This window comes from Arvicanthis niloticus, chromosome 23 (assembly GCF_011762505.2).
Source record: "Arvicanthis niloticus isolate mArvNil1 chromosome 23, mArvNil1.pat.X, whole genome shotgun sequence".
NCBI lineage: Eukaryota > Metazoa > Chordata > Mammalia > Rodentia > Muridae > Arvicanthis > Arvicanthis niloticus.
In genome coordinates this window covers 39595460-39614293 of record NC_133430.1, presented here as the reverse complement: position 1 = coordinate 39614293, position 18834 = coordinate 39595460, and the positions used below count along the sequence as shown (strand labels likewise).

General features: G+C 47.0%; 1 protein-coding gene across 1 annotated transcript in view; it reads left to right on the top strand.

Annotated features, from left to right (window-relative positions):
- Positions 1–11252: 11252 nt before the first annotated feature.
- The window catches only part of Plekhg3 (pleckstrin homology and RhoGEF domain containing G3), a 41877-nt gene continuing 34295 nt past the window's right edge, over positions 11253–18834 (top strand). Inside the window, exon 1 of the mRNA XM_076921942.1 lies at positions 11253–11524. The gene's annotated coding sequence lies outside the window, so the exon portion shown is untranslated. The remainder of the gene's footprint in view (positions 11525–18834) is intronic.

The following is an 18834-nucleotide window of genomic DNA, read 5'->3' as shown; positions in this document are numbered from 1 at the left end:
GGGACATGATTTTAGGGTAGAAAATAGCTGGGCTGTCACAGTGTGGGAGCAACTAGAGACAAGTTGCTTCTAGCTCTCCTTAGATGAGAGACAAGCATGCTGTTCAAATGCCCGATGACAATCAACTGCATTCCTCTGTTCAAGCTATCTGATGGCCTCTTGCCAGAACCCATAACAGAGAATGATGACAGGGAAGGGAAGGAGGAAGAAGATAGGGAGGGCAAGGTGCTGGACTTGGCTCTCTGGAGCTCAGAGCTGTCTCTCCCCTGGGGAAAGTGGCCTCATAGCGCCTCTGTCAACACTTCTGTAGATCAGGTGTCTCAGGTTTTTTTCCACTTGTGACTTCATTTCACCTAAGAAATTTTTTTTTGTTGTTGTTTTGTTTTTCAAGACAGGGTTTCTCCGTGTAGCCCTGGATGTCCTGAACTCACTCTGTAGACCAGGCTGGCCTCGAACTCAGAAATCCGCCTGCCTCTGCCTCCCAAGTGCTGGGATTAAAGGCGTGCGCCACCACTGCCCGGCGAGAGTATATTTTATTAATGAACAAGGACATGGACTCTTAAAAATGTGTAGACGGCTCACCTAAGAAATTTTATTTGACTCTCAGTATATAGGTATATAACACAAATTAAAAAAAATAATTTTCTGATGACAAACAATAGAGAAATTGAATTTGAAACAATTCTTTGGTACACATATCATTTTTGTATTTATTAAAGGTGATGTAAAATTCATCATCTAATGAGATAGGTGTGCACAGGAGGCAGAGGCAGGCTGATCTCCAAGTTTGATCTCTAGTCTACAAAGCAAGATTCAGGCTAGCCTGGGCCACACAGAGCATCCCTATCTTGAAACTCCTCCCCCCAAAAGTTTTGTTTATTTTTATATTATGTGTATTGTTATTTTTATATTATGTGTATGAGGGTTTTGCCTGTATGTATGCATGTGCACCCAGTGTGTACTAGCTGCCCTCGGAGGTCAGAAGAAGGCAGTCAAGTCCTGAGAACCTGGAGTTATGGATGGTTGTCAGCTGCCATGTGGGTTCTGGGAACTGAACCTGGGTCCTCTGAAGGAGCAGCCAGTATTCTTCATTGCTGAGCCACCATTCCAGCCCTCCCTGTTTAATAATATTTAAAGATGAAACTCAAGTCTGTAAATCAAACAATAATTTTGTGGTTGTTTTGTTTTGTGGTGCTTGGAATTGAACCCATGACCTCACAGATGCCAGGCAAGTACTTTATCACAAATCTACATGTCTAGTGCTCAAAAGGCAGTTTTGATGATCAAACTTTCTAACCCAATTTAATAAAAAGACATACTATGAAGGAGGAGGGTGAGAACAAAGTAAAAATCTTTGTTTTTCATAGTGAAACTCTCATGTTTCTATGAGAGCAGAAAGCTTTGTATGTACATTGTAAAACACTGTAATCCATAGCATCCGGGAGTCTGTGAGCCTTGCGTGGTGTGTGCTGTGCGGGCAATATGAAGTGCAAGTGTGCATTCGGAACCAGGCTGCAGTAAAGTCATGCTTTGCCATTGTTGGGTGCTGTCAGAAAGCCCTTGGATTCCTTACCAGCCCTAATATAGAATTAATCCCTCTTGGGGCTGCTCCCACCAGACATGAGACTGAATGGCATTCAGTCATTTCCCAAATATCCTCCCCAACCTAAATATGCCCAGGATTTGACAACATTCAAGCTATTAAAAATAATTTAAAAGCCTTTTGAGTGGTGTGGAGATCCTTGAGATAAGCACATACCTTGTTCTTTGAAAGGCAAACACACTGTGGGCGGGCGGTCGGGCGGGGGTGGAATATCTTTCCTTTCTTCAGGTATAATAATAAATGGTCACACAGAAAATGCAGACCTGCAAATCTTTTCTATTTGTTTTGGAGTTTATTTTTTGATTTGGTTACTTGTTTTCCTCCTAGAACAAAGTCATGTCTTAAACTAAGTCTACAAGTCCCAGTAACCAGGACAGCTGACAAGTGACTTCCACGGGTGAGTTGATGGATTGGTGAGTGCCTGGCTGGATGGCTTCATAGATAATGTAACTATGAGCTAAAGTTCCCCAGGAGAGCCATGTCTGTCTTAAGATTCTGCACACGGATGAACTGAATAGAGGGTCTCTTCGGGCTATTCCAATCTCTGACTTGATATGGCAGTAAGGAAATTGGGATATTAAGTCTGGCCTTGGAAACCCAGCATTTATAATCTGAAATTAAGAAAGAAAAACAACCAAACAGTGTAATTTTAATTATTTCAAACCTTATTTTTAATGATGGTTCTTAAATGTTTTAACCTCCCTTGTAGCCCACCACCCACCAGAGGTAGTAGAGAAGAAAGGATACAGGGAGGTGGACCTGTTTAGAAATGGCTCTTTGGAGCAAGTCTGATCTGCGTTGTCTGGAAATTAGCAGTTCAGTTCACAGGTCAGCAGCAGCAGCTGGATCCACTCAAATTTATGGATATACCAGCAGTCCTGTTCTGTAGAGTTGGGTTAGCAGAGACAGTCAGCTTGGCTCAAGTCAGCAGGAGGAACCAAGAGGAACACCAGGAGAAGTTCTCCGCTGTGCCTCTCTCAACTTGGTTACATACAAGAGAGTAACCAAGGCTGATGAAGGCAAGATGATTCTACAAAGTGCCCCACATGCAGAAAGTATGGGTTTTGGTAGGAGCACCTGGCCGTCAAGGATAGGACGGGCCTGTGAGTCTCCTCACTGTCACTGTGCTGATGGAAACGCTCAGCTATGCCACCCACCTGTGTGCCAGCTTTCCCACTTTCCTGGATGAGTTGCTGATGACTTAGGAGACTCTCGGGGCTGGGCCACAGTTACTCTAGTGTGCTTTAGAACCAATGTGTGTGCCGGGCGGTGGTGGTGGCGCACGCCTTTAATCCCAGCACTCGGGAGGCAGAGGCAGGCGGATTTCTGAGTTCGAGGCCAGCCTGGTCTACAGAGTGAGTTCCAGGACAGCCAGGGCTACCAAAAACAAACAAAAAAAAAAAAAAAAAAAAAAAAAAAAAAGAACCAATGTGTGTTTCCTGTATGGTGTGGTGCAGAAACCAAGGGAAGGGTATGCAGAATGAGCTACTTCAGTTTGGCTGCCCTGTCATCTCAGGAAACTCAGAGTAGCCAGGGCTGAGAACTCAACAGGCCAATACAATGAGCAAAACATAGCCATGATTATAGTCAGGGAGAACTGCCTCCCTCTGCAAGCAGCTGGGCAATTACCTACTAATTAAGCCCTTGTTCATTGTTTTGGAAGGATCTGGTAGAGTCCCTGGAAAACCTGCCCTGCCCTTCTGTTCACCAAGGTGTTGAAGATTGAGGATTGCAAGGGAGTCAATGCGAACTCCTTTGTCTGATTTAAGAACAGCCAGACTTTCTCCCAAGTCAGGATGCCTCACAAGCGAGACCCTTTTCCTTATCTTTTGGAGCATGTGGGGATTGTCTGTGTGTGAAATAAATAATAAAAATTCTTATGAGGCTAGAGAGATCTCAGTAGTTAAGAACTCTTGCAGAAGATAAGAAGCTCACAGCAGCTGAAACTCCAGCTCCAGGGGTACCCAGTGCTCTCTTCTGCATGTGCCTGCATTCACATGTACATACCCCTATGAAAAGACATACATAATTAAAAAATCTATCCATCTATCTATTTATCTATCTATCTATTTTGTTTGTTTGTTTTTTCGAGACAGGGTTTCTCTGTGTAGCCCTGGCTGTCCTGGAACTCACTCTGTAGACCAGGCTGGCCTTGAACTCAGAAATCCGCCTGCCTCTGCCTCCCAAGTGCTGGGATTAAAGGCATGCATCACCACCGTCCGGCCTATCTATCTATCTATCTATCTATCTATCTATCGAATGCACATATCGAGTCAGGCATGGTGGCACACACCTTAACCTCAGCATTCAGAAGACAAAGGCAGGTGGATCTATGACTCTGAGGTCAGCCTGACCTGTTTATCAAGATACAGGGCAGCCAGAGCATCACAGAGACCTTGTCTCAAAAACCAAACCAAAGGAACCAATCAAACAAACACCCCAAGAATATACATGCTAAATCTGGGTGTGATATGCATGCTGAAAATCCCAGCTTTCAGAAGGCAGGTGAGGGAGGATCAGGGGTTCAAGGCCAGCCTTGGTTACAATGAATCCTATCAAACACCAATGAAACAGCAAAAAGAATGAAGATCTATATAGCCCTGAATTAGAAAAATTCCAGCAACTCTTATGAACCCCATGCCTGAAAACCTCTGGTACAAAAGAATCTAGAAGTCCAAACAACTCAAAATATCATTTCACCCAGTAGGTCTACTCCAGATGGTCTTTCACTTTGGTGTGGAGCAGTGTACAAGCAGTAGCCTGTCTTGCAGACAGAATAGCAGCTCACAGGCCAGAAGTCATGGACTGAAGAGTTAAGCTGCGTAGAAAGCAAACCCAATGCTTCAAAGGCCAATGTGTGGGTGCCGACTCCCTGTCTCGGGCGTCGTGAGTACTGACTAGCCCTTTTGTCTACTGATAAGGAAGGTGAGCATAAGAGATCTCCAGAAATGGTTCACACAGGCTCCCTGCTTCTTGAAAAACCGCAAGTGATTGGCAAATGCTTCTGTTGCAGACGCAATGTCAAACAACAGCTTGTTTCGTTCAGACTGCCCGTGCCGTGGCAGTGAGCCGTGCATGGGGCACTCATCTTCTCCCTTCCCCCACAGCCTCTTCCTCTTTCTGATGTCACAGTTTTCTGACACCAAGAACAGAGGAAGCTATCAATAAAGAATTTCAAGGAGGGGCACCTTATCCCATCCTTACCCCCTGCCATAACCATCTCTAGGAGTTAATTACAAACCTTCCTTAGTGGTTTTGGGAGAAGCGTGGGGCCACAAAGCTTTGAATTATTGAGTGTTCTAAGGCACGGAATTACAGTGTCTATAGCTTCATATAGCATTCTCTGCTGAAATGCAGAGCTGAGTCTGCCCTTCCCTCACTTGCTGAGCATCTTAAGATGCTGATACAGTAACAGATTTTGGTTTGTTTGAGGCAAGGGTCTCTCTCTATAGCTCCAACTGGTCTCAAACTCATATAACATTTTATCCATTTAATAATAATAATAATAATAATAATAATAATAATAATAAAAACCCTGATGGTATTTTTTAAAGTATGACTCAATTTATTTTATCTGTATGGGTTTTGTGCTTACATGAATGTTTGTGCACCACATGCGTGTCTGGTGACCACAGAAGGCAGAAGACGACATCAGATCCCTTCGAACAGGAGTTACAGATGGTTGTGAACTGCCATGTGGGTGAAAATTGGAATCAAATTTGGGTCCCCTAGGAAGAGGAGCCAACACTCTTAACCACTGAGGCATTTCTCTGGTCCTCACTTTACTGCTCAAAACTCACAATTCAGATGGAGGTGGTGGTGCATGCTTTTGGCCTCACTAGGAAAACTGTTAACTAGCCATGGCTGACAACTTGGTTATAACCAAAATCCAAAAATGGAGGGCACATCTGTGAGTGACTTTTGCTCAATTTGAAGTAAGAAGATCCTCTTTTAGTCTGGCTCCAAGAGAGGTAGGAAGACAAGCCTTTAATCCTGGTCTTTTGACCTGGGAAAGGATATGCCTTTAATCTACATCTAATCTGGGCCACACCTTCTGATGGAAGCCTATCCAAGGGCATGGGAGAAGGAGGCTGCTCTCTCTCCACTTGCTGTCACTCTTTCTGGCAAGTCAGTGTCTTCACTGGCATCAGAGCCGCTTTCTTCGGGATTCTGGTGTATACTAAAGTTCCAGCTGACACATCCAGCCTGTGGACTGAGCACCTACTGGATAGTTAGACTTTCTGTTTACAGCAGCCATTATTGGGTTAGCTGAACCGCAGCCTGTAAGTCATTCTAATAAATCCTTTCTCTTTATGAGACTCATTCCATAAATTGTTACTCTAGAGAACCCTGACTAATACACAGACTGAGGCAGCTACTCATAAAAGAGGCTGGAAGCCAGGGGATCATTTAAGCCCAGAATTTCCAGAGCAGCTCGGAGCTGGGCCTGGTGGCATAGGTCTGTAATAGCAGCTACTCAGGAAGTTGAGGCAGGAGGATGACTACCCCATGGCTTGTCTGAGAGCTACAAAGTAAGCTCATGAGTGCCCTGGGCAACTTCATAAGACTGTCTCAAAATACAAAAGAGCCAGGCATATAGCTCAGAAGAACATTTACCTAGTATGCATGAGTCTATGGGTTCAAGCTCCAGCACAAACAAATAATAAGAACAAGATACTCCCTTCCCCCAAAAAACCCAGCCTGACCCATCTGTTTAAATTGTAGTTAAAATGTACAATTCGGCTATTGTGGAACTCAGTGAGAGAACCCATGTTTAGCATGGGTATAATTTCCAACACAAAACCCCAACTCAGCAGTTAAGAATATCTAGTTGTCACCATATTTAAGAGTCCTGAGCTGGCTAGCAGCTCTTCCTCATTCTGCCAACCCTATTCTGGACAGTTCGTGTAAACGGAGTTACAACATGCTGTTCTTTGTGACTGGTTTCTCAGTAATAGGCTTTCTTTCTTTCTTTCTTTCTTTTTTTTTTTCTTTTTTTTTTGGGGGGGGGGGTTCTCTCTTGGCTGTCCTGGAACTCTGTAGACCAGGCTGGCTTTGAACTCAGAAATTCACCTGCCTCTGCCTCCCAAGTGCTGGGATTAAAGGCGTGCGTGCCCCACCACTGCCCAGCTAGCTTGCCTGTGAATTGAGACTTCATTCTGTTGTATTCTACGTAACAGTCTCTTTACCGCCAGCAGTTGATGGCTATTTGAGTTTTTATTGTGGGTCTGCTACGAATAATGCTGCAATGAGCCTTTATGTTCACAGTTGTGTGTGGACAGGTGTTCTCATGTCTCCTAGGTACATTCCTGGGACTGGAATTGTGGGTCATAAAGCAAATCTATGAAGAATGGCCAGACCATTTGAAGAATGGCCAGACCATTCTACAAAGCAGGCATACCAGCTGTGTGAGGGTTGCAGTTTCTCCCAGCCCTTAGGAACACTCACTGTCACATGCTGCTGGTTACAGGCGTGCTGGCAGATGCAGCAGTGTTCACTGTAGCTTTTATTTGCATATCCTCGGATAAAGCTGTAGGTTTGCTTGGTGTCCATTTATGTAGCCTTTTGGGGAGATGTCTATTCAGATCCTTTACACATTTAAAAACCACTTGTCTTTTTATTGAATTGTAGGGTTTTTGTATGTTACATTTCTTCCATTTTTTGGGTCTCTCTCTCTGGGTTTTTTTTTTTTTTTTTTTTTTTTGGTTTTTCGAGACAGGGTTTCTCTGTGCAGCCCTGGCTGTCCTGGAACTCACTCTGTAGACCAGGCTGGCCTCGAACTCAGAAATCTGCCTGCCTCTGCCTCCCAAGTGCTGGGATTAAAGGCATGTGCCACCACCACTCGGCCTCTCTCTTTCTCTCTCTCTCCAGTGTCTCACTATATAGTCCTGGCTATCCTGGAACTCACTATGTAGACCAGGCTGGCCTTGACCTTAAGAGATCAGCCTGCTTCTGCCTCCCTAGTGCTGAGATTAAACGATTGTACACATTACCATGCCTGGCTTTTTTTCTTTTTTTCAAACTTTTTTTTTTTTTTTTTTTTTTTTTAAGATTTATTTTTATTTATTTGAGCTGTCTTCAGACACACCAGAAGAGGACATCAGATCTCATTACAGATGGTTGAGTTGCCAGGAACTGAACCCAGGACCTCTAGAAGAGAAGTCAGTACCCCTAACCCCTGAGCCATCTCTCCAGCCCTTTTTTTTCTTTCTTTCTTTTCTTTTCTTTTCTTTTAAAAGGTTTATTTAATGTATATGAGTACATTGTAGCTGTCTTCAGACACAACAGAAGAGGGCATCGGATCCCATTAAGGATGGTTGTGAGCCACCATATGCTTGCTGGAAATTGAACTCAGGATCTCTGGAAGAGCAGTCAATGCTCTTAACGGCTAAGCCATCTCTCCAGCCCACCTGTCTTTCTTAAGACAATGTCACACTCTATAGTCCAGGCTGAAGGTCATTATATGGTCCTGACCCTGACGCCAGGACTAACATGCCTGGCAATTTTTTTTTCAGTCCTAGTCACAGAACCTCATACATGTTACCAAAGCAAGTCACCACTGAGCTTGCAACCCCTAGGCCTTCACTCTTTTAATATAGAAAAGTTTGATACTGTGAAGTTTATTGTTTTTTTCTTTTGTTGTATGTGACACATTTTTTTTCTTGCTTATTTTCTGTAGTGCTGGGGATTCAAGCTCAGAACCCTGTCCATGCTAGGCTCTGCTAAAAAGCAACTTGCAACCCTGAAAGAGCAGAGATTTCAGAGTGTTAATAGGGTCTCCTTTGAGAAGGATTTCTTCCGTGTTTGGGGATGTTCTGTCAGCAGCAGCAAGCCATGGCTCCTCCTCAGGGAACACAGCCCCAGGGGATCCATCCTCTGTGTTTACCTCCCTCCCTTTCCTGACGTTCACAATGGAGAGCTGAAATGACAATTTGGAAATGTTCTTTATTGTGAAAACTCAATGGCCTTGGTGTCTGGGATTTGAGCTTTCATGCAAGGCTTGGCAGCAGGCGTTCAGAAGGGAAGGGATGAGAGAAACCCTGCGTTGGTTCCCCATGAGTCATCTTGACTCTGGTTGTTTGGCTTTCTCACCCATAAACTAGGGAGAACACCTCCATTCTCCCTTCCAAGTGGAGGGGCTGTGAAGATGAATTAATTTGTATTTGTTAGACAGTCTGAGACCTCAGATTAAAGGCATTACTGAGACTCAAGGTGTTATTATAATAATAAATGATTTAATAGCAGGGTGAGGCCACTCGCTGAAGCAAGAACTGGTGGGAAGGTAGAAAGGCTCAAAGCTCGAAGGGGCTGCGGCTCGGAGACCCTGGTCCAGACACTGACCCTCTGGGTTTGGAAGCAGGAAACTGATTTTTCCCTGAACCCCTTGGTTGTTTCATCTAGCTTCGGCACGGCCTTCCTGAGTGCTTCCTACAAGTTCTGCAGAGTAAGATTATAATCTTTTCAGGAAACGGGCATATGAATTAAAGCAATTAGAAGCAACGCTAGGCTTTAGAATCAAGTTCAGGATGGACTCTAACAAGTGTCTAAAAGGAGAAAGAGCTGGCTGGCTAAATGCAGTTTTCCCTGTGGGGAGAGACTCCCAGCTCTGCCACCCACCAGCTGAAGGACCAAGCCTCAGTTTCTCCTTCTGTTACCGCAATTGTTCCTGTAAAACTCTCAAAGGCAAACACTCCAATGTCGCCCCCTCAGACTACACCTTGATGTGATTGATCTTGGCCAGACTTCTCCCTCTTCAGAGCCTCAGTATACTTCCTACAAAATGGGAGTAAGTGTATGCCTGCCTTAGTGGTTATAAAGTGCAGCGCACTTGGTAGGCATTCCCTAAACGTTACTACCATCGACATTTTTTTTTTCCTTTCCTGGCTAAAAAGCAAGGTGTGCATTCAAAAGGTTAAATCTTGGAGTGGGGGTTGGGGGACGTCTTTGGAAGTTGGGAGTTTAAATCAGTAGGAAAGGACTGGTAAGATTTAACAGATTAGAGAAGAAACAAGAAACCCAGAAAGTGCAAGGCGGGAAGGAGTGGGACTTCTCTTTCCCATCCCACCCAGTAGTTTTATCTTCTCCCGCCCCTTCCCGGTAATCTTGGTTCTCACCGGTGCTGTCCTCCAGCCTGTCGCTCTTCAGGGCCTTACTTTTTGGCCCTCCAGGAGAGACGCAGTCAGGAGCAAGGACTACTTTAATCTTTACTCTTCCCAGGGATCCCGTTTCAAAGTCACCTGAAAGCCATTTCCTCTCGTGCTCTGCCCCGCCCCTCCCCGTAAATCCCTAGGTCCTTGCTTTTCCCTGGAGCATTTTTTTTTTTTTTTTTTTTTTTTTTAGGGTAGTGGTGGAGGAGGGGATTTTATGAGCCATTTAGGATTTTCACTTGTCTACACCTGGCAGTCTAAATGCTGCGTTACTGGGGTCGATGCTCCACTTCTATTCCAAGAACCTGGTGCCAGCGTTTAACCCAGGAGTCCCACTTCTTCTGTGATCTCATAATGGGTTCCAATCTCCTACCCTTCTTCATGGTGGGTGTTGGGATAGCTTCTAACACTACCTCCCCTAAGATCTTTACCTGTGAAAGATTTATGCTTAATGACGTGTAGTAACGCACACCTTTAATTCCAGCACTCTGGAGGATCACCCAAGAGTTCTGGGCTAGCATGGGCTACAAAGTGTGGGCATGTCTCAAATAAAAAATTAAGAACAATAATTAGGGCGTGGTGGTGCACACCTGTAAACCACACTCGGGAGACAGAGGCTGGAGAATCATTACGCTCAAGGTCACCCTCCGCCAATCTCAGCTAATTGAAATCCTGCTTCCAAAAAAACCCAAAAAACAAAAAACCAACAAAAAACAAAATCAAACAAACACCCAAGCCAAACACAAAAGATTTATGTTCTTGCTCAAAATCTAACTTGTCTGTATTCTATATTCTTGTGCTACAACACCTCTCATACCCCAATTTCCCAGTGCATGCCTTTTGTTGATAGCCAGATCACACTCAAAATGGGGTCCGCTGTCATTCAGGTTCCTCAATCTGTTTTTCTCACTAACAGTCCCGCTGAGCGCCCCACCCGGCCCCAAGTTATGCGCTTCTTATCTCTTTTTCGTCAGAAGGTAAGATATTACAACTGTAAAGGGCTACCGAGACCTAGTTTCGGTGTGGAATTCGAGACGTGCCTTTCTGACTCAGCGGTCGTGGTGACCTGCTCAAGTAGGACCAGAACGTCCTTGCCATCCAGACCGGGGTATCTCCTGGGAAAGTCCAGGTGGCTGGGCTCGGAGTCCTCTCTAGTCGGAACCCAGTCTGGAGGCTTTGGCTGCCCTCTTGGCGTGAGATCAGGGCGGTGACCCTAGAGTAACCCCCACCACGTGCGTCTCGGGATCCTCGGGATCGAGTTCCAGGTGGCAAGGGGAGGCGGCCAGTAGGACCCACACGGCGGGCCACGCGCGTTAATCATTAGCCACGGCGGCCGCTTCCAATAATCCGAGCCCCAGCTCGCTCGCTCCGCCGTGAAGGTTCCGGGGCACCCCCCCCAGCCCCCCCATAGCCGCCAATTGCAGGATCGCAGCCGCGAGCGCTGTCTCCACCCACTGGAAACATTCCTGGTCCGCCCCTCCCTGACTCCCTCCCTCCTCCTCTCCCTCCCTCCCTCCCGCCGCAGCCTGGACTCCGTTCGGCCGCAACTTCCTGCCGGGTGCTGGGGAATCGTGCGCATTTCGGGGGTCCCCCGGAGTCTGGTGCTCGTAGCGGGCGGAGGCTGGGACCGCGAGGCAGCCAGCGGTGGGCGGGAGCGGCCGGCGACTTCTGCGGCTTCCGAGAGCGACTTTCAAACTTGAGCCCGCTTCGCGGCGCCACCTGGGCAGCCCCGCGCGCCCCGCGCGTCGCGAGCCGGAGGGGCGGCCACCGCTTGGTGAGTGTCCCCTGGTTTGCCCCTCTCCCTTTGCCCATGCTCGATTGGCGGAGTGGCGGCGCTCTGCGGGGGCCCCAGGCTAGCCCTCTGTGGGATGTGGACCTGGCCCAGGGCTGCCTCGGACGCACTTAGAGGTTGGAGCGCGGGGAGGTCGTAAGGGGAGTCACTTTTTGTTCCCACCCCGGAAACCAAAGCAGCATAGGCTTTGCAGAGTTTGAAATCTGGGCAGCTCTCGACGTTCCCGCCACCCCTTGTATGCACTGGCGCCCGTGGGCTAGTGCTTGCCTGGGACTGTGGGCCCTTCTAGAAGGACTCGTCTTTGGTCCCGCCAGCCCAGGAGTGCGCAGACACTCAGTCTGTTCCGGGTTGGTGCCACACAGTGCTTCTGGGGATCTCAGCTGCCTGTCCAGGCGGATTAGAGTGGGTGTCAGAAGCCAAGTGTCCCAGAACCTGCAAACCTAGAGCCCCTTGATGCTGCTCCTAATAGCCTCTCCCTCTCCTCCTTCAACTGGTTTGGTTATTGCACCCTTCTCTCAGTCCTTCGATTTGGAAAGCTTCAAGCCTCAGTCGTTCAAGATGTTTCTTCGGTGGCAATGTTTTATCCTGGAGCTACTTTTGAAAACAAAGAAGGAAAAAAAAAAAACGGAACAAGCGGTGTGATGGTTGGAGGGTGGAGAAAAGTAGCATTGGGAGGTGGTGCTACAAGTTGGGTTAGAGTATTGTCTAGAGTCACTAAACTCTTGGTAGATTAAGGGCTATTAAGGTTGCCGAGCCCTCCCCCCCCCCCCCAGCAACCGACCAGCACTAGAGCACCTTACAGAAAACCCTAGTCTTGGGGTTCCCAGTCTCCCAGCTGTGCCTGTTGAAGAATGCATTCCAGCCACAACCTTTCAGAAATAATTAGTGCGGAGTATCATGGCAGCCTAAGAGGACAAGGAAAAGATGCGCCCTGTGCCCGGCCTTACCAAGAGTTCCTTTCCACTCCCTCTGCTAAACTGGAATCTTGCACCATAGACGCTTAGCGTAAAACCCAGGGACTAAATACCAGAAAGTCAACTTCTGGTGCTACTGTTACTCCTTATGGGTTTGGGCTCACCGGATGGCTCACAGACCCCATCTCTCATTTGTAGACGTATTACTAACATGTCTGCTTGCCTCTGCTGGCCTCCCTTTCTGGACTTGCCCACAAGGTGCTGGGAATCAGGAACGAAGTAGGGACCACTTTCACCCCTCGCCTTAGTCTGGGCTGATTGCGGTCAGTGTTGTAGAGCGGCCTTGGGGCTTTTCTGTTGACTTTTATCAGACATGGTGGTCCGGCTAGGAGAGTGGGAAGACCACTGGCCTGAGAGTCCCACAGGATTATTTTTGCTAGAGGTTTGATGCTGGCCCGATTGCCTCACATCAAAGATTGATCAGGTCTAAGGCTTTTTTCCTACATGATTGGCCTAAAGCCAGATCTTCCCCTTTCCCCAACTCACTTATCTTTTCTGACTCAGTTTCCATACAGAGTACCTGATTTTCTTTATAGGGGATGTGGTAACAATAAAGGGGGGGGGGCTATATGAGAAGTATTTTATAAACTCCTACCAAAAAAAAAAAAAAAAAAAGCAGTGTAGTGGTTACAAGGGGCCCTTAAGTGTTTGCTAGATACACCCCATGTTTGACACAGGAGATGGTGGACACCAGGAGCCAATTGTGACAGTTTACTCTCTGGCTTGTAATATCTTAGTCCCAGAGTAAACACTGGCTTTACCAAACCCACTGCTATCTCAGGGTCACTATGTTTACACTAGAACAGGCCAAAGGCCATGGCCTGAGAGATGACCAGACCTGAAGGGGAGGAAGGTGTGGGTCCCAGATGTGAGGCCTGCCACTCCCACCCACCCTGTACAGGCTCTGGTCCTGAGATTGGAGGTTGCCACAAGCCGAGACTGGCCCTGAAGGGTTAATTGTGAAGCTGTTCTCTGTTGTGTTGTGGGTGGAGAGGACTGTGCTGATGGGAGGTGTTGTCTTTGCAGCTGCACCGAGGGCTGACTTCAGCCATCCCGGGCTGTTCTGTGGCCCAGGCCATTGCCCTGTCCCGCCTCTCCGGCCAGCTGCATGTCCACAGGCCTTTGTTCATGTGCTGTAGCTCGCCCTACTCATTACCCTCCTTCCCCAGTTTCTAGAAGCCCTCAGGACAGTGTTTGGCATTACTACTGACAATAGGAAAGCTCTTCTGGAGTCCCTGGGGTCCGACAGACCTGGCAGGCTCATCCTGGGTACACATCATATTACCCAGTACACTGTCTCTGTTCTCATCTCTCCTCCTTCCTACATCCATGCATCTTAGATCTATTTTATTTGTTCATCCATCTTTATCTAGCATCTTCTATGTATGAAAACAGGGTATGTGGGGGGACACGTTAATGACTGAAATACTGTTTCTAGCAATTGTTGACCTGGTGGAGTGGAATTTTACTGGGGGAAGTAGACAGAAAACAAGACGGGTCATTGAAAGCATGTTTAAAGTTATCAGGAAGATATGCCAGGGAAGGTCAATGTGAATTGCTGAGGAAGGGAGGAGGTGGCACCGGTCCCCTAAGGAAGGGACTTTGGAGTTGGTTGTGAGATTCTTTGAGCTCTGGATGTCTATCCCTTGAAACCTGGGTCAGCATCCCGATGCAACATTTGGGAGCAGGGTTTGGAGTTGCACAGACCTAGGTTTAAATCTCAACTTGACAACTTCCTAGCCCTGCAGCCATTTGTTGACTAAACTCCTTTATGTCTGTTTCTCACCTGTAAAGTGGCGTTAGTCATCCAGCCTACCACACGTGGCCTTGTGAGAGTGAACAAAGAGATAACACATCTACAGTGCTTAGCCAGCCCTACGGAGCTGTGTGCACCGAACTAGTTCTCCGACCGAATTCTACAGAGGAGGCAGCGGGGATTTCCTGTCAGGACTCTGGATGAGAAGCATTTGAAGTGTTGGGAAGTAGCAGGGAATTTGAAAGGAGGGCCTTAGAAGGCTTCTAGTGAGTGAGCCTCTCTATGCTACTCTGGATTGTAGCAGGTTGGGAATGTAGGACTCCCAGATGTGTGCCGGCCATTGTCCCTCAGATAGACAGGGTGACCTAGGGCAGCCCTGGCCTGCCTGGCTTTGGAATTCCCCCTGCTTCCGGTCAGTTGGTGAATCACACCTTTGTGTCTAGCCTCTTTGCTTGGCCTTACAGTTCTGAAGGCTGTCCACCCCTCTTCAACTTCGTCCTCCATGTGGGTTTGTTTTACTAGATGGGGGTGGGGATGAGAATATTGAGAATAAGGGATAAGGGAGTGAGGGGAGAGGTACCTGGTGAGCAGGCTGTTCAGGGAGAGTCTGATAGAGGTTCCGAGGTACCCTGCAAAGACTCAGCCTCATAAGGGCTCATTAACCAGGGACCAGAATGAATTAAAAATGTAGCGGTCAACTCATGGGCGTCCTTCTACCATGGGGGTCTCTGAGGATCAAACTTGTAGTCCGTCAGGCTTGGTGGTTACCACTGAGCCGTTTTGTTGGTGCAGAAATTAGTAGAGTGTTGCTATGTTGTCTGGTCCAGCTTCTCTTTCCTGGGCTTAAAAAAAATCTCTACTCAGAATTGCAACTGGCTGGATTATGGATACTTAGAGCCACTCTGAGAGCTCAGGGTCAGGTGCACGCAAATCAGGCTGTCTCCGCCCAATCCGTGTGATGGGGTCTGTCTCTTCCCATCTCTGCTGGAACTATCAGCCTCCTCCAGAGCAGTTTAATCTAAAATGCTGTTGTCAAAGTTTGTGGTCAGTGGTTTCCTGGGGGCCCTCCTGCGCAGGAAGTGAAAAATGTGCAGTGGAGGCCAGGCCTAGGGAAGCGGTCATCAGCCAGGCCACTCCCACAAGGCCTCTGCAGGCGGACATGCACAGGCAGGGCAGGCAGGCCCACCCTGTGATGAAGGAACTTTTGGAGACTGTCAGTTGGTATATAGCCAGATAGGATCAGGCCTCAGAGGAAGTTAGGGTGAGGGCCCTGTGTACCCTTGAACATGCTTGTGACGTTGGTATTCAGAAGTCAAGAGGAAGAAAACTGGGCCCTTGATCAGCAAGAGGCTGGTCTAGAGTTGCTAGCTGCTCTTCTGATGTCAGCCATTTGGGGACCAGTGTATCTTGTTAATTGGATCTGAGATTTGTTGACTTCTTTTCCCTCCTTTGAAACAGGGTCTGGCTGGACAAAGAGCTCAGTTTTTTTCAGACCATTTATACCTTACACTTGCAGTGACTGACTTGCCTTTACCTCCCAAGCGCTGAGATTTGTGCCACCATGTTTGTCTCTGTTGGCGTTGGTTCATTTAGAAGCTCTCTGAGGGCAGGAATGGGGGCTTTATTTATTGTTCTCATTCAGAACTGGGGATACTACAAAGTGTGATCGACAGGGCATGAAGGGCTGGTGCAGAGGCTCCACCCAGGAGGAATCCCAGCATGGTGGGCTCACCCGCACTGGGACTGGGAAGATGCACAGGTGGAGTCTACACTGAGTGGGCTGTTGCTGTCTGAGAAAACAGATTCAAAGGATACCAATATCTTTTTGGGTTTTTTTGTTTGTTTGGTTTTGGTTTTTTGGTTTTTCGAGACAGGGTTTCTCTGTGTCCTGGCTGTCCTGGAACTCACTCTGTAGATCAGGCTGGCCTCGAACTCAGAAATCTGCCTGCCTCTGCCTCCCAAGTGCTGGGATTAAAGGTGTGTGCCACCACCGCCCAGCGGATACCAATATCTTGATAGTGCTTTTGGGCTGGTACTTGGAGAGGAGCCTTGTATTTAATGTCAAGGGTTAGGGGGGGACTCCATTCAATGTGCTGAGCAGCCTCAAGAGCTGAGCATAGGCTGAACAAGGTTCTAGAAGGTGCCAGGTGCATGTAGGCCTTTTAGAGACATAGTGAGACTCCTAGGAATTTCTCTAATTATTGCTAGAGTCTGAGTTGAGATGGGAGAGAGGAATGTAAGATTTTTTAAAAATTTATTTTTTGTATGTATTTGGTGTGTGTATGTACCCATTGCACATGTATGTGTGTATGCGTGTGTTTTCACAGAACAGCTTACTTCTACCCTGTAGGACCCAGGAGTTGAACTGAAGTTATCAGGTGTGGTGGCAGGTACCTTTACCCACTGATACAACTATCTGATTTATTTTTTATTTTTTATTTTTTTTTATTTTTTTACTATTGAACCCAGGAGGATATCCTGTGGTTTCTTTATCTTTGCAGATGAACTGGGCTCTAGGACCTCGTAAAAAATTCACATTTTAAAATTGATTTTGTTGTTTTTATCCCAGGCTAACAGGTGACCTCTACATATGACCTTGAGCCTCAGGTCCTTCGCCATTTCCAGAGTGTGGGTTGTAGGCGCTCACCACAGTGGTTGGTTGGTTTATGCAGGGTTGGGGATTGAATGCTTGGCTTCATGTATGCTAAGGAAACATTCTACTGGCTGAGTTACAACTCTGGCTCTCCTAGCTTTTTTTTTTTTTTTTTTTTTTTTTTAATGGAATGTTTCTGCATAGCCACGCTGGCTTGTTTTGTTTTTAAGAGCTAAGGGCTGGAGAGATGGCTCAGTGGTTAAGAGCACTGACTGCTCTTCTAGAGGACCCAGGTTCAATTCCCAGCACCCACATGGCAGTTTACAACTGTCTGTAACTCTAGTTCGAGGGGATCTGGCACCCTCACAGCAAGGTACATAAAGCATACAATTAAATAAATTTAAAAAGATAGGGGCTGGAGGGATGGCTCAGTGGTTAAGAGCACTGACTGTTCTTCCAGAGGATTGGGGTTTGAGTCCTACTTGGTGGCTCACAACTGTACATAACTCCAGTTCCATGGGATCTGACGCCCTCTTCTGGCCTCTACAGGCACTGCACGCATGTGATGCACAGGCACACATGAAGGTAGAACACTCAAACACAGGACAAAAATAAAGCTTTTTTTTTTTTTTTTTTTTTTTTTTTTTTAAAAGCTCATAGCTTCTACTTTCAAGGCTATAGAGACAGTCTCTCTCTCTCTCTCTCTCTCTCTCTCTCTCTCTCTCTCTCTCTCTGTGTGTGTGTGTTGTGTGTACCACAGACTTGAGCAACAGATGACAAATCTTTATTGTAGAGAAAGAGGAACTAGTGTCCCTGTAGTTTTTATGTAGGTCATTGCTACATCCCCAGTGCCTGCTGAATGGTAGGATCATAATAAGTACTTCTCAAATAAGGGTCACGCTACTGTGTGACAAACCTCAGGAGTGGAGTTTTCATGTTCCTTCTTGTTTGTGTTTCTATGGTCTCCAGTCTGGCCTTGAACTCACAGTCTTCTCGCCATAGCCACTAAGTGCTGGGATCGCAGATGTAAGCTACCATGCCTGGTTTACAAATGACCTATTCTTGTCTTCTAAAGTAAATGACCAGGATATAAGATTCTACTTTGTACCTGCACAGGCGAGGTGGTAATGCAGGCAGCCTGGTATTCTTGCAGCTTGCAAAGTGTAAGGGATCTGGAGTTCCTGGGATCCATATTTGAGGCCGCTACAGAGTTTACCACCATGCAAATGGGGCCAAAAGAGGACACTGGGGTGTGCTTATAGATTTGAATATATGTCCCGTGACATCCTATAACACCACTCCCAGCTGCTTGGCGGCCTCCCTAAAATATTACTCATCTGTACATCACCACGAAGGGCATAGAGCCAGGGGCTGAGATGCTTATGAAATATCCACAGCAGCCCCCTGAGAGCCTGCTTAACTAGATCTCCGTATAACCTGTGTCTTACAGCCGAGCCCATGGTAGATGGGTAGCGGTAAGTGAGGAAGCCTGAGTAAAAAGGGAGAATAATCCTGGAGCAGTAAGTTGGCAAGGAAAACAGGCTGAAACAGAAACACCCGGAAAAGCCAGTACTAGCGGAAGGACCCGGGGTCATTTGTTTGCAGGGAATGGCCTGCCACGCCTTCCTTCCACCTGGATCATTGGTGGCATGATGGATGCCTGGCCAGCAGCCGTGACCCTGACTCATGCAGAACAGGCTAAATTATGCTCTCTTCACTGGGTTTAGGGGAGCAAGGAAGTGTAGAACGTAATGTTAAAGATTCCCAGTCAGATTGGCTGGCATCCTAAGAGGTGTTGACCATCGGCTAGTGAGCTCACATATCTCCCCAAGACCTTTCAAGGTCTGGTAAATCGCCCAGTGCCTCTGTGCTGACACTTAACAAAGATAAAATTTGAACTTCCCTTACCCTTAAAAAAAATTTTTTTTAGGGTGGGACTGGAACTGAGCCCAGGGTCTTCTGCCTGCTG